The following is a 15,664-nucleotide window of genomic DNA, read 5'->3' as shown; positions in this document are numbered from 1 at the left end:
AGTCATTATCAGATTATAAGGCTTGCAAAAATCAGAAGGCACCATTCTTCCTCATCAGGGAATAGCTCACCTAAAGATAAGCAGACTCTGAGTTTCATCTCATGGAATTTCCTGTGAAACTATAAAGATGCCACTTATCTTTACTGTGCTACCCTAGTCCAAAGCTCCTACTGGCTCCTGAGGAGAAATTCTCCTGCAGGAATCATGGTTTCAGGGCCTCTTCCAGTGACAACTTCTCTTGGAACCCTCCAAAAAGAAGGCTCCCCATACAGAGAGGAAAGCGGAACAAACTAGTAGAAATGTAGCTGATCTGTACATACAAAGGTTTTCCTTAACCATGATATCCAAATATTCCTAGAAAAGAGCAGCCATGGAAGGAATAGTCGTCAACATCCATTTACTTGCAAACTGGCTATTAGTCACCATTTCTAAGGAGACACAAAATATCTGTAGTGATTAATTAAGGAATGGAGGGTGAGGGCGCCACCCTACAGAGAAAATCTTTGAGTGTTAGAGGTAGCTAAGAGCAAGACAGAGCTTCTGGACATGTGACCAAAATGACGACCTGATGTCATGACTAGAGCTGGTTAAAAGTCAGAATTTCAGTTCTGTGAAAAATTCCAACATCTTTAAGTTTGTTTTCACTTCAAATCAGAACGCAAACAAAAAAATCTAAAAGTCTCATGCAAAATGAAATTTTAAAATAATTGTTTGAAGTCAATCAAAATATCCTGTTTTGATAAATCAAAACATTTCGTTCTGATTTTGACTTGAATTTGTATTATAATTTATAATATAATGTAAAATAAATTTTGAAACTAAAGCATTTTCAAATAAAAAGTGTAAACATTCCATTTGATAAGGTCAAAACGGAACATTTTGACCTTATCAAAGTGCTTTTTTTTTTCAATTTGTTTTCAGTGAAATTTTACCAAATTTACATATTTTTGTAGAAAGTTTCAAATTCAACAAATTTTCAACAAATTCAACAAAATTTTCAGTGGAAACACATTCATCAAAAAATTGTCAACCAGCTCTAGTCATGACCAAAGCTGTCCCAAAGGCAGAGATAAAGGGAAGAGCTGTTTGGATGGAAATGGGAAGGAGGAATGTAAATCTTGTATTTTTCTTTTTAGGGCTGGAACATATTTTAAGAAATTTCCATGCAATTATTTTATCAGATTTAGTTAATTTAATATTTAGGTCTCTCTCTCAGGTAGTCCAATGATAGAAGTCTTTTTTTAATATATAGCTAACAAGGAATGATAAGTTTGTGAAACAAAGCTCTTGGTAATGCTACTAGACAAGACACAAGACATAGTGAGAGTAACTATATGTGTAAGGTTAGTTTTACTTTGAGCATTGTAAGCAAGGTGTCGAATTTATATGAATTGAAATGTGAAGCTTTGTGATTTCTTCTATACTGGTACATTTTTTCCCTTTGAGCAGATGAGTTAATATGTAATATTCCTATGACAAGGATTGAAATTAGTTCCCTAGCAAATCCTGATCTATGCAATTAACAACTCTTTAGAGGTGTAAATGGTGGTAGTCTATATAACTTTTTTTAAATTTTAGACCAGTTCTACCAAGCTGAGAAAGCACAAGGATGCCCAGTAAGAAGATCTGGGGAATAAATAACTTTATTGACCTGTGCAAGCACCAGACTGAAATGATAACATTTCTGTTTTCCAATATGGAATGTATGATTTTAACATGATATGAGACCCTTTTTTAAACTTCATATATCAAATTCTATGGCACTGGGAAAAATTAGTGGTGCTTTTGAAGAGATGAGCATACGCTTTAAATATATGAAGAAAAATATGAACGTAGAGTTATGTGCATTATTTTGTAATATATGCTGAGGTATATAATTGTTTTTTATTGTGTTTTTATAGTTATAACAGCCTATTATGTGTTTAGTTGTATATGGACCTGATCTCATTTAAATTAATTGCAAAAGTCCTGTTGACTTTATTGGGAGTCAGATTATGGTTTATGGGCCAGATTCTCTACTCTGCTGAGATTTACTGGGTGCAGGAGAGCGGGAACAGGAGAGTAATTATGAAGCCAGTTATGACACCTCAGTTCTTCAGTGCAGCAATTCTGGCTCCATTATAAATCAGAGCATCCAGCTAGGCTGCTCTAACTTATGCCAGCTCACTAAAGTCCCAAGGAGGACCATAGGCAATCTGGGAATTTGCAGATCAAAGCTTCAATCATCCCCACCCATGCCTCTTCTACCATACCTCCTCCCACCCCCAACGTGACCCTTATGGTAGGACTAGAAAGGCAGTAGGTGGAAGAGCCAGCTCTGCTGGCTTTATACCCACTTACAGTTCCCTATCACTGGGGAAGTTCCTAGCAGGGCTGCTTTGGCCAAATTCTGGCCCCTTTGCACCACTTTAAGGGACTACTGTATGCTTTTGCATTTCAAACATTTTGCTTTTATGTTCTTGTTTGGAGGGGGGGGGGGGATTAATTTTCATGTTCTTGTTTATTTGTAAAGTATTGAGGTAAAAAGAGAGAAACATTAAAAAGTTTTTTGATTCTCTAAGTCCTGATCCTGACCTTTCATCAGTGTATATTTGTGTAAGTCAGTTTACTTATAGGGAATAACTCTTGATTTATATCTGTGTATGCAAGCTCAGAAACAGGTCCTACATTTCTATATTTAATTAGTTTACATATGTGTAGCGGGTGAGAGGACATTGCTGCCCCCAAGATAAATTTTGACTGGCATTAGCCCACTGTCTCTATACATCATTATTAACAGTATAATTATGACAATAATTTAATGTGCCTGTTATATACTTTGTCATGGCTTTCTTGTGCCATTTTCATCCCTGGGCACAGAGAGCCTTTTCTGCTATGATCCAGTGCTCTTACTGTTTTTGGTGCACTTGCTTAGCCACTCTTTCAAGCCAGACATCCACTGAAATGTGTCAGCTGTTTGACAGACATTTGAACATGGGGAGCACATGCATTTCCATATATTATTTGAATATATTATTTTACAACCTCACTCACATCCCAGACCCAAAACACTTAAGCTGAGATTTTCAAAGCATTTTTAGGGGATCTAACCATACAAAATTGCCTGGACTGATTTGAAAAACTCAGTCCTGGTGTATCTGTTACCTGATGTGGGAGTGCAGTAACTGGTGTGAATATCTTAATCTTATCATGCCACAGCAGATGATATCATACCATACCTGATATCCTTTAACATGGATTATATGTAACCAAACAGACAACTGCCCAATCTTTTTGGAGGTCATTAGCGGGTTAAAATACTCACATGGAGAATTTTTTTTACAGTATTTGTTAGCAAAATGGGCAGAGTGATGCTGGCACATCTGTGAGATTAATGGTGTCATGCTTCAGTGCTGATGCACGATAAAATCCTGTCAGCTCTGTCACAGAGCAGGCGAACCAAAAATTAAATGAACATAACTACAGGATCACTAAACATAGGCAACACCACTATACCTAAAGGGTCCTCAGTGGTAGCTAAAATCATGGCCTGCAGGTAATTTGCACAGAGAGACAGTTGAAATTACATGTAGAGACCACAATCTCTGCAACTAATTTAATTATCCTCAGGACCACTATGATCTAGTCCAGAAAAAAATATTAGGTTTGACTTTGAAATGTGAATAATGCTGATTTGTCACAGATCAAGCTCAAAGCATATTAATGCTTTAGACTGCAGTGCAGATGCATCTCTTCCTCTGCCTTTGGCCAGTTTTGTCCCTCTAGCTAAAATCTTTGATTTCTGATCCTCCAATAAATAGCGATATACAGCATACACAGAAGTCTCCCTTCCTTCTCTCTACATTTCACATTGTTAATGAATAACATTATCCTTGTTTTCATGGTGAAGCTAAAGACAGATTTTAGCTGAGCAGAGGAACTCTCTTCCTAAGCCCTCCCAGTCCAACTAGCCTGAATTATTTCAGGGATGATAGTGTGCATTTGTCAAATGGAGGTTCTGACCTATGGTGATGGAACGTGTTGGAATGGATTGGACATGAGCTGTGATACCAGAAGGCTGTTTGGGTGTGTGTGACCAAGCTAGTCTTTGGCACTTGCTGTGGCCAGTTTCCAGGACAGATAAAAGGATGAAATGAATGGTTCCTAGAGGTAAAAGACCTGGGATTTTGCTGAGTGGCCTTGGGCCCATGGAATGGGGTTAGACCTTGTGGTCCTTGTGGGATGAGATCACCACCCTTCTGCACCCTCTGTCTCCCTCAGAACAAGCTGAGTCCTGGAAGGGAGGCTGAGGAAAGCCTGCCCTGAGTTACAGGTTATATGGTAGGAGCCCTGCAATCCCCACACTGGAGCCAATTAAATGCCTGGTATAGGAGAGTATTGGTGATTGGCAGGTGGTGTCCTGCCTTATTTAAATGTAATTAAAGTTGTGACCTGCTGTTTAAAATCCATCCATGTTTTTTCCTCATTTTATTGCTAAATCCACATCAGGTGGGGGAACTTGATGGGGACAGTGGTGAAAGAGGGATAGCCCCAGGAGCAACAGCAGGAGACACTCACTGAGGGACAACAGAGAGCTCCTCCCCCACCCTGGGAGTCTCTGACACCCATTGGCCAGTTGTGGGGGAGCAGTGCAGATTTAACCTGGAGCAGGGGCCATTTGGAGCCTCTTCTGCTCTGTTCCAGCAGACCCATCTTACCCTCCCTGAACCAGACAGATGCTGTAGGTCTAGCCAATCACTCATTTGGGAGTCAGGAAGAAATTTTTTCTCCCATGAGCCAATTAGCAGAGAACTGGAGAACTTCACCTTCCTTGCGCCACCTATGAGCCACAGCTGGTTAGGTAGGAATGCACTTCATTGCAACTTGCAGCAGGTTTCCAGTGTGGTTAAAAAGGAAATAAGGAAAAAATTAACAGTTCCCAGAGGTAAAAGACCTGAGGTTTAGCTGAGGCGTCTTGGGCTCATGAGATAGGGTGAGACAGTGTGTTCCTTGTAGACCCAGGTCAGATTTTGTGGCTTTCCTGAGCCAAAGTCACTACACTTCTGAATCCACTGTCTAGCCTCACGGGGGGAGGTGGGGTTGCAGGTTTGTAGGATTGAAAATGAGCTGAGTTCTGGGGCGTAGGCTGAGGAGAGCCTACCCCAAGTTATGGGTAATATGGTAAGACCCCTGAACGCCCCCCACAGGAACTAATTAAATGCCTGGTATAGGACAGTATGATGATGGGCAGGTAGTGCCCCTCCCCTGTATTTAAATGTAATAAAATTTGCAGCTTGCCACTTAGAATCCATCCATGTGTCTATCCTCATTTTGCCACTCCGCCCACATCAAGAGAGGCAGCCTCTGAACACAGCCGGAGCCAGGCAAGTGCATTCATGTGCTTTGCCCCATTGAGATGAGTATACTGCAGTCTTAAAATAAAGTATCTTATCCATCATTTTAACAGCTGGCAGTACTAGAGTACTGTCAGCTCTTTAGAAACAGCGCCATAAATGTGTTCCATTAGACTGTTTGTAGATTAGTTGCCCAAGAACAGTGCTGTCATATGTCAAGCATTCGCAAAGTGGACCAAGGTGAACTGCAATTTTGCCTGCAAAGCCTTTTCTTTTAATAGGGAACATTTAAAGAACAAATAGATTGTAAAAAACAAACCCTGAATTAATGTGATAACTTGCATATGTAATAGATACACAGGGTAGGTTAAGCTTGTGTCATGAAAAAGATTTTTGGGGAAAATGGTTATCTGAAGGTATGTTTCCGTAGCTCTATAGAAAATGCTTAGCTCCTTTTTAAAATAAAAATCTTGAAACAAAGCACATTATTAAAGTGATCTCTGGGTGCTTGATCACTGAAAAGCATTTTATTCTCTGCCACAAACAGTTAAGTGCAACCACTGAAGTACATAGGATTATCATAATAACATTAGCAGCTCTGGCCTATATTCTACCTTTCATCATTAGAGAAGAATACTGTCTGTGGGGGATAGGCATAAATAGCCCTATTTATTACCTTTTAAAGTGGGTTAAAATAATTCCAGGCAATTATCCTTGCAATTTTATTTGCCCCTTTTTGACACTTCTACTGCAGTTTAGTATTACCATTTCTCCTGCACAGTCTGGCTGTTTACTGGACTTTCCAGTTGTAGGTAATAAACCCAAACTAGAGGAAGAAGGGACAGTGGGATGAGTACTGCTTTCTGATGCAAATCATTCATTAAAAAAGAATAAATAACTGCATGAGAATAATTAATCCCTGTAAACAGCTGTAAAATATAAAAATTAGGTATCTAGTTCAAACCTCTGCAGTAGGGTTGGGTGAATTCAGGGCTACCTTTTCAGACATTTAGGTATCTACAATTGCAGGTGGGATTTTCAAAAGTGCCTGAGATGGTTAGGTGCCTAACTCCCTTTGATTCAGCCTGAGGCCTGTCTCTCTACCTAAAGGACCCCACTCTCCAGCTACTCCAGGTATACAATGCCCTTGGAAACTAAAGAGAATATGAGTGCAAAATGGCTATGGAATCTGGCCCTCAAGCTTACAGAAAAAATAAACCATACTGATTCATTAGTTTGGGGGTTCTTGGATTCTAACTCTAACAATCCCTGGTTCAAATGGGAGTTCATCACATATGTCAGGAACTGACACTGTCTACCTCTGTCATTTAGAAGTACTTAATAAGGCTCTGGCAGAGGCAAATAGAAATGCTTGCTAGATGAAAGGGAAAAGGGTCCCACTTAGAAAACAAAACACGCACCTGTCCCAGGCTGCTTAGCTAAGCCTAATAGAGTGGAGAGAAAAATCTCATCTTCTTACAGCCTTACTCCTATCTAGACTCTCACACTTGAGAAATCCTAGAGACAGATGCCCCAAAATTAGATGTGTCATCGCCTTTGTCCAAAGGATGCTTATGGAGCTTGTCATCTTACTTGGTATAAGAAAACTAGAGTTTGCACCGGCTAGAGATCCCTAAGCAATCTACACCCGGGTACAAGGACTGTCAAATGGTGCTGCTGCATTTGATGCCACATACTGTGGAGGAGGTCAGATTAAATTACCATAGTTTTCCCTCTGGCCTTAAAATCTATAGTGATAGGTATCTTAAATGCAGAGATATTGAGTAAACTTGGAGGCATGAGGTCATAATAAATGATCGATCTGACCACCAATTTAATTTCATAATAGGAAATGTGAAAGCTGATTCCTTGTTGAGGGGCAAACGTCCATTGGGACAAACTACCCTGATCCTAGAAATATTCCCTTTCCCTAGTGGGGAATGCCATAGATGAATCACAAAATCTCAGAAATCTTGAGATTCCCATGCAAGAAAGCAGTGAGAAGAGATGATTTCTTGATCCTCTGGACAGGTCTATAGTTTCTATAACTGGTAACTCCCTTTATAGTACTTCAAGAAGTGCTGGGAAAAATAATGGACAGGCCAGACAAATATTTGCTGATTCTTCCCCACTACTTAAGATCATAATTAACTCAGTATTTCCTGATTGATATCCCCATAAACCTGAGGATGCTGAGCAAAGTGATCCAAAGGAAATGGGAGCAGTGAAAAGCATAGTTGTGAAAGGCATAGCAGCTGTAATGAAAGCCTTTCAATGAGGATATCTAGGCGGACCATGATGTACTGATCTAGGATGTCTTGGAAGACCTCATTCACAAAGTGCTGGAATGTTGAAAGGGTACCACCCTTTGCTGGTCTGAGGAACCTACTTTGTGTCCTGGAATTTTATGTGCCTATTAGTCTTGTGCATTGAACATATACAGAGGTAAGTATCTCCTGTTTGATATTGGACATGTTTACGTGTAAATATACCTATATGAAAGAATATATGTTACCTTGCCAATCTTGTTCCCTCTCAGGAACATTCAAAATGTCCCCCTTTTCTGTATGTGTGGAATTAGTGCAGAATCAGTTTTGAGGATGTGACATTCCCCTGGTGCAATCTGGACTGGTGTATTGTTGCGTCACCCCAATTCCCCACTCCTGGAGCCCGTCTTACTCTGCTCTGTTGTGAGAACCCCCACTCCTGGGCTGTTCACGCACAACCTCCAGCACGTCAGCCGCTCCCCACTAAGTGGTGAATGCTTCTAGCCAGCCACTCTTTGGCATATGCAACAGAATGACCCCAGTAATATCCCCAGTCCCAGATGCAACCCTAGGAACCTCCATCTTACAATGTTCATTCACTGAACAATGTAAGCTTAGATAAATTTGTCAATTTAACAAAAAACTTGATATGCACCAGCCTTGTTACTTCAAGTGAAGTCTACAACACACTTTAAACCAAACACACTGTTTTAGGTAAAACAAAAGAAAAAATTTATTAACTACAGAAAATTGTAAATGGTTATAAGCCAAAGCATAACAGATCAGATTTGGTCAAGAGAAACAAAGACAAAATGCATTCTAAACTAAGTTTAACTTTCAGCAACCTTACAAATGTAGGTGATTCTCACAACAGGCTATTTGATTTCCTGTCAGCAAGGCTCTTCCCTTTGGTCAGCACTTCAATTGCTTGTTGATGTTTGTAGATAGAGGTGGAAGAGAGAGCATGGAAACTGTCTCCTCTTTTTATAATGTTCCTTCTCCAGTCTGGGGCTTCGCCAGCCCCCTTCAGGGTAAGGTGACAAACAATGTCTTATATGGACTCATTCATGTGCTGAGTCAGCGAGAATTACTCATCATGGCTCCAAGCTGGCCAAGGGAAGAGAGGTGGCTCACTGGAGAGTCCAGTTGATCCTCCCTTGATGCCCAGGCCAGTCCTTCATTCCTGGAAGGCTGAGCTGGGTTTGTCCTATACATGCCTTGATGAGGTGTGAATTGCTCCTATACATGCCTTGATGAGGCGTGAACTGCACTTTGCCCACTTCCATCTCATACCTTTTCCCTTCCACTGCTATCAAACTGGTTACCACGGAGGAAAGATCCACCATGCTCAGGGGGTGGGGAGTGTTTCTTTGAACCTTGGTTCCCTTGCACAGTAGAAGTGCAGCAGTTCTGCTGCATTCTGACCCTTCTATGGATCTTTCCTCACTGTCAGGATTTCACACTAAGTTATTTCTAGAGCTGAATAAATGTGGAATTTCCATTCTATTGGAAGTCCCACCATTTTGAAATTTCCTTTGGTCCCAAATCAGAATGAAAAATTGAAATTTCAAAATTTCCCACAAAATGAAATTTTGAGCAATTGAATTTCAGAAATATCGAAATGACATTATCGAAGTGCTTCATTTCACTAAAGACAAAGCACTTTGTTTTGACTTTTCCATTCTACTCTATCCTGTAATTATTACATGATAATAGTCAAAATGACAGTGTCAGAAAAAGTGCTTTGACCTTATCAAAATGAAACATGTTGATAATTTTTCATTGAAAAATTTCGATGAAATCTCTGTGTTTCCACAAAACATTTTGATTTAATCAAATCAGCATTTTCTAGCAGCAAATTGTTCCATCAGAAAAAAAAAAACAGTGAAAATGTCTTTTTGGAGATGAATGAGGCTAGACCAGAAAAAGACTACCTTTGCCTTTTAATCAAGCAGAATTTAAAAAAAAAAAAAAAGTGGATAAAAATTATTTTTGCAAGCTGAGTCATGTTAGCAAAGTCTGACCAGCATGCACAAAACATCTTACCACATGATGTTTAAAATTGTTTTCTTAATAATGATAATTTATATGTTCTGCATCAGATGTACACCAAGCTTTAGGATGGGCAAGCCTTGTACAGTAGTGAGTTTGGAACCCTGTTCGGCTATTTTTTTTTGTTGAGTTCATAATGCTTGTTTTAATTCCCTTTGAAGTAGGTGGAACTTGGAGAAATATCTCGATTTTTTTTTCCTAATATGAGCCCTGCCTTTCCCCCTGTAAATTTAAAAATCTGCAGCCTGGTTCTGATCTCATTTGCACTGTTTGCAAACACTGTAATTTATTTTTTCTTTCATATTGTTATTTATTATTTATATATTGGGCTTATTTAGGACTGGGGTCCCTGGCTCTAGGCACTATACAAACACATGATCCCTGCTTCAAAGATTACAATGGAATTCTTTCTTATTTGCAGTAATGCAACATCAGAATGAGGCTCATGGTTTTTGACCCCACTCATCAAGGCAGATTCATTTCAATTCTAGGACCAAAATTTTCAAACCTGGGTGGCTAAACTTCAATGGGAGTTATAAATACTCAGTAGCCCTACAAATCAGGACTCTTAGATGCTTATACATGCATTTAGAAGTCTTGCTTTAAGCATCCGAAAACCTGAGGCTGTAAGTTAGTCTGCACGAGCACAGAAGTTCTGCCAAGGCACAGGGGTCTACTCCCAGAGAATAATTTGAAGGGATAAGGCCCAAGTTTGTAAATTGTGGCATACGCTCTTAAAAAAAAAAGAAAAAGACTCCCTTTTTTGTGTTTAATACTTTCTGCTCTTTTCTCTTAGTTTTTCTTCAGTAGAGTGAGAACAAAATAGCATTCAAATACAAATTTCAAACTCAAAAGGTTCAAAGTTAAGGATAATAATAAATTCACTCCTCATTAACAAAGATGTTGAAGAACTTATAATTTTATGCATTGAGCTCTGAGATATGGTTATTATACTTAGCCTGATTTTACTCAGAGATGCTGAACACCCGCCCACGGATGTCAATGGGAACTGTCTTGCTCAGCACCTCTGAAAAATCAAGCCACCGTGTTCTTTGGATGCCGGTGCCAATTCTTTCCTTGAACCTTTGTTTGCTTATTGAAAATGTTGCCATTGAGTGTTCATGGGAAAGTCACACTTTTGTTCTTTACACAAAGGCAATAAACACAAGATATTTATTAAACTCTGCCTATAACCTCCTAGGTTGCCAAGTGTCTGGTTACTGGGAACCAGAGTTTAAGAGAACTTCACAGCCATCCAGTACGGTTATGGTTTCTATTAGCAACAAGATTTTCAAACACGGGTCAAGGATAGTTTATTTAAACAACATACAACTAAACAGCCCTTCACAGTGAGGTTTGTAAAAGCCCACCTCTGCTTACAAATACCATGTTAGAGCTCTTTTGAGATATTACTTTTTCTTAGCCATTTGAGATATAAAAATTGCTTTTATGGTTCCTACTGTCTCATATGCCTGAAATTCCATTCTACTGTCATCAGAAGCATATTAACTGGCAAGTATTAGACAGTCTATTTCCATTTTGTAAGAATTTTTAAAAATATTAATTGCTGGCCTTTGAATATGTGCTATTATTATTCATATTTATAAAAATGTATGCATATTGAAATAGTGTAGGGTGATGCATTAACTACACCATTATCTATACTGCAGTGCAAAATCAAAATATTAGGGTGTGTCACAGGGTGGGCTTGTGCAGGCCACATGCTGCACCTCCATAACTGTCATCTAGGTCCCCAAATAAAGTTCTTCCCTTCCAAAGTACAAACAGAGACCGTTGCCATCTGAGCTTCTTAATTCTGCTTCTGGGACAGCCTCTTTCCCACTCTGTCCCCTGGCTGCTGCTTCCTGCTTAGTGCTGCTTTGATGTCTCTTTTCTTCCTGTTCCCTAAATCTTGTTGGCAAGCACATAAGAGGGAAATAGTTTGAGTTTGACTCTTCACAGGTAGCCTTCTGTGACGAAGACAGGTGGCATACCCCATCATAAAGGTGCTTTTTATCAATTACCTATTGAAAACTTCAAATAATTTTATATAGCAAATAAATATGTATGTCTGACACTGTAAACAATTGATTCTCTCAGGGGAGGTCCTTTATCTTAAAGTATTCTAAAAAACTCTAAAATATCATTTCATTTTTTTTCTTATTAAAATGTATTATATTAAATAAGCTTCTAAGAATATTGCAAACATTAAAGTATTAAAACACAAACTAGCAAATCTGAAATATTAGCAATGAGTTGCTCTGGCACATTGTTTGTTACTGTATTTCAAAGTGACTTTTGTATCCATGAGCTGATGAACAACCAACCAATCTATTTTTCTTTTACTTAGTAAAAAGGAAGCCCTTGAGTATGGTATATTGCAGAGACACTGTTGGGTTCACATGACGGCATAAGAGTCACTGTTCCCATGGGTGCTCTTATTTCTACTGAAAAGAATGGCTTATGATTACTGCTACCAAGCACATTATATCACATTTGTTTTTTGCATGTCATGTCTTACTAGCAAAGAACATGCTATATGTCACCTCTGTGCTATTTTATAAAAAGACCATCTGTTATGGTATGGACAGACCACAGTGTGCAAATATCTCATGCCAATACTTGCTTCTATTACCTACCTTGCCTGCTCTTCTGTGAATTTGTAAACTTTCTTGGCAACCCTAAAAGAGAAAAAGATGGATGAAGTTTTCCAGTATTGGAACATCCTGCCAGTTTTGTATTATCGGTAGTCACTGGTTTTTTTGTATTTGATTTTGAGTTCATAAGCTTAACTTTTCAGATGCAGAAGACTGGTAGGCAGCAAGTTTTTGACCCCATGAGTTTTCCGTTACTTTTTAAGTCTTACAGGCATTTGATAGGCTCAGGCTGAAGTACCTTGAAGAGTCTTCAGAGGTTATTAATACTAAGTACACATCATAACAGGAACAATCCTTTGCTCTCAATTCTCCTTATCTTCAGGAACAATGCAATTCTTTGGGAAACTCTTTACCAGTTCCCCAGGTTCTAACCGACTAGGTCATTCATCCTTAGGCAACTGAGCTGAAGACTACCTGCTAGTAGAATAGAAATAGAAAAAAAGAAAGAATACTGAACTTCTTTAATTTTGTATCCCTGCTATGAGATATCATATACATCACACTATCCAAAGAAGGAGTGGTATAAAACATATATCAAATTATTAACACTTAGTTTTGGCCTTTATGATTTCCTTATGCAGACTCTGGTAATGGTTTTTTTTTTTTTTTTTTGGTTCCAATGAAAATGGTCTTTTTCACTGGGGAACTGAACAGCTACCTTGTTTCCAGAGCTTGCAGGACTTTCTTTACAGCACGTAACCTGTATCATCATGTTACTAAACTATATTTCAGTACGAGAATCTGATAAACTATTTTTTCTTTTTCTTTCTTTCTTTCTTTCTTTCTTTCTTTCTTTCTTTCTTTCTTATTGTTATATATTTATATTGTTTCTGAATAGTTTTAGCAATAGTACCTTGTCTTTATGTTGCTCGAAAGAAAGATTTTATTCTTGTATTAGATTGTGTGTCCGTTCAAAGTACCACCTGCAGGTGTATGGATCAGGAAAAAAAATAGCTCCCAAGACCAAATACTTTTCAAAGCTGCACTTAGCGGACCTCCGATAAACTAGCATATCAAGAAGCTGGAAGCCAGAGGTGATTTTTGCAAGTAGGGGCTTCTCTCTAGTCTGGATTTTGATTCCAGGCCTAACTCCAAACAATCCAGGCTGTATAGATGGCTACTGGAAACAGATATGGCAACATCACGATCCTAAATTTTTTATTTCCCATACCCTACGTAACAGCAGAGAATTTTGAAAAGAAAACAGTCTTTCATGCACAGACATGCAATGGTTTTTGAAACTGTGTAAGATCCTTTTACCTGCTGTGCTTAATTTCACAATCCAGTTAAGATGTAAAAATAGATGTTTGCTCTTTCATTTGGGTGCTATGTTGCACTAGTTTACATAAATCAAAAATCTTTGATTCCTGATTCAATTTCCCTCTTTTACCCAGTGTAGCTGGTTTACCTTGCACAATTATTTTTGTATCATCCAAAGTAAAGATGTAAATTTTTTTTTAAAATTATTTTTTTACTTTTTCATGACTGTCCTTGATCCTAGTTTGAGGCATTATTTCTCTCCTCTTACAAGTCAGTATTATCCCCTAGCAGGAAACTTTTAATCATAGAACTTAAAAAACAACAGAAAACAAACAAACAAACAAAAAAAACCCTAGAGCCTCATCCTGAGGGGGATAGAAACTTGAAATTTGGCCTGGAGATAGTGTCTTGTCCAGAAATGAATCTTAAGAGGTTTTAGTGAAAGTCCATCTTGATTTGGCTATTTTTTAATGTACTTTGCATTAGCACTGTATTTTTTGAGTAATTATGTCCCAATGACATCCCGTGTTTGCATAGGACAAAAAGTTGTGTAGACTGAAGGGTCATACAAAAACATTTGGAAACCCTCTGTCCTTTAGTTTTCAATAGCCCTGCCTCATTCCATTAAAGGTCACATGGAATGGGGCAGAGCTCCCCACTCATCTTGAGTGTCACTGGTGTTGTGTATCTGGGCATTTCAGTTACCATCACTGCATATTTGGTTTCTCTGATAATTTGAAGATTAGGGAGGGGATTGTGACCAATAGAGAGAGAGAATCTAAAGGGAGGTATTTTTATGAAGGCTTGAGTGGTGGAGAAAGCAACAGGGAATTCACCAACTAAATACTTGGTTATTACTCTGACAATGGTTGAGAGGAGGGAGGAGAAAAGATAAAAAGACATGCGATCGATGTATGAAGAGGTATTTTTGTTTGCTGAAAAGAGGATTAGACGCAGGAAAAAAGGATGAGGGATGGCTGACCAATGGAGGGAATGATGATTCCCATACTATAACATAAAGAAACATTTTTCATTGGTAATAAATAGAGAAAAATACTATTATTATGTATCCATCTTTATCTTTGACAAAATATAAGATGAAATCCTTAAACAGGAAATCGTAAACAGTTTTGTCATGCTTTCATAGGGATTTTTGCGGGGGATAGTGGTTGGGTAGGAGTTACCTATCTGTATTGATTTTTTTTGAAAACTAAGAGATATAACATCATTTTAAACACATGCACTTACATAACATGGACATAGTTTGTTGTCATTTGTTTTTGGAAATGACATCAGGGTTCCTCTCTTGATGTGAGCTTGCCATCAAACTGATGCACCTGGTCATTAAAGGAGGGAAGGCAATGGCAAACCATCCTCTGTATTTTCTCCCACAAAATAGTGGCAATGGGACAAACAAAGGCAATGGGATTCATGTGTGGCACTGGACAGTGAGACCCCCTCCCCCAGGTCAGAACGGGGTGACAAATTACACTGGGGAAGCGGTTCCAGCATAGAGTACTAGTTGCAAGTATGATGGTGCTGTACCAAATCCCTAGGGAACAGTTCCTGTTGTTTCCATCAAGGAAAATAATGACCTGAAGCCTCATAAAAGAATCATCAGAGTGGGAACATGGAATGTGAGGAGTATGTATGAAGGGAAACTCACCATTGTGACCAAAGAATTTGAAAGATTATGATAGCTGCATGTTGAATCTCAAAGCTGCAACGGAATGGTAGGGGTCATTTCATAATGATGCAGTGTACTACTCAGGTCTGAAAAAGTGAGAGAATGTGGGGTTGCATTTATCTTATCTAAGAAGACACTTAAGTGTATGCTTGGATATAATCCAGTCAGCAACAGAATCATTACAATTCCCCTTTGCGTGAAGCCAGTTAACATGATGATCATCCAGGTTGGTGCCCCTACAACAGCAGTTGACACCACTGTGATTGATGAATTGTATGAATGGTTTGAAGAGATACTCATTAAAACACCAAGCAAAAACAACAGCCTTGTAATTGGAGATCTGAATGCAAAAGTTGGAGCTGTACAAGAAACAATTAAAACTTTAAAGATAAGACACTTGTCAGGTCC

Source organism: Emydura macquarii, unplaced genomic scaffold, assembly GCF_026122565.2.
Source record: "Emydura macquarii macquarii isolate MOO-44397 ecotype Brisbane River unplaced genomic scaffold, CSIRO-AGI_Emac_v2 contig_2897, whole genome shotgun sequence".
In the NCBI taxonomy this organism is placed as follows: domain Eukaryota; kingdom Metazoa; phylum Chordata; order Testudines; family Chelidae; genus Emydura; species Emydura macquarii.
Note: the sequence above shows the minus strand (reverse complement) of the source record.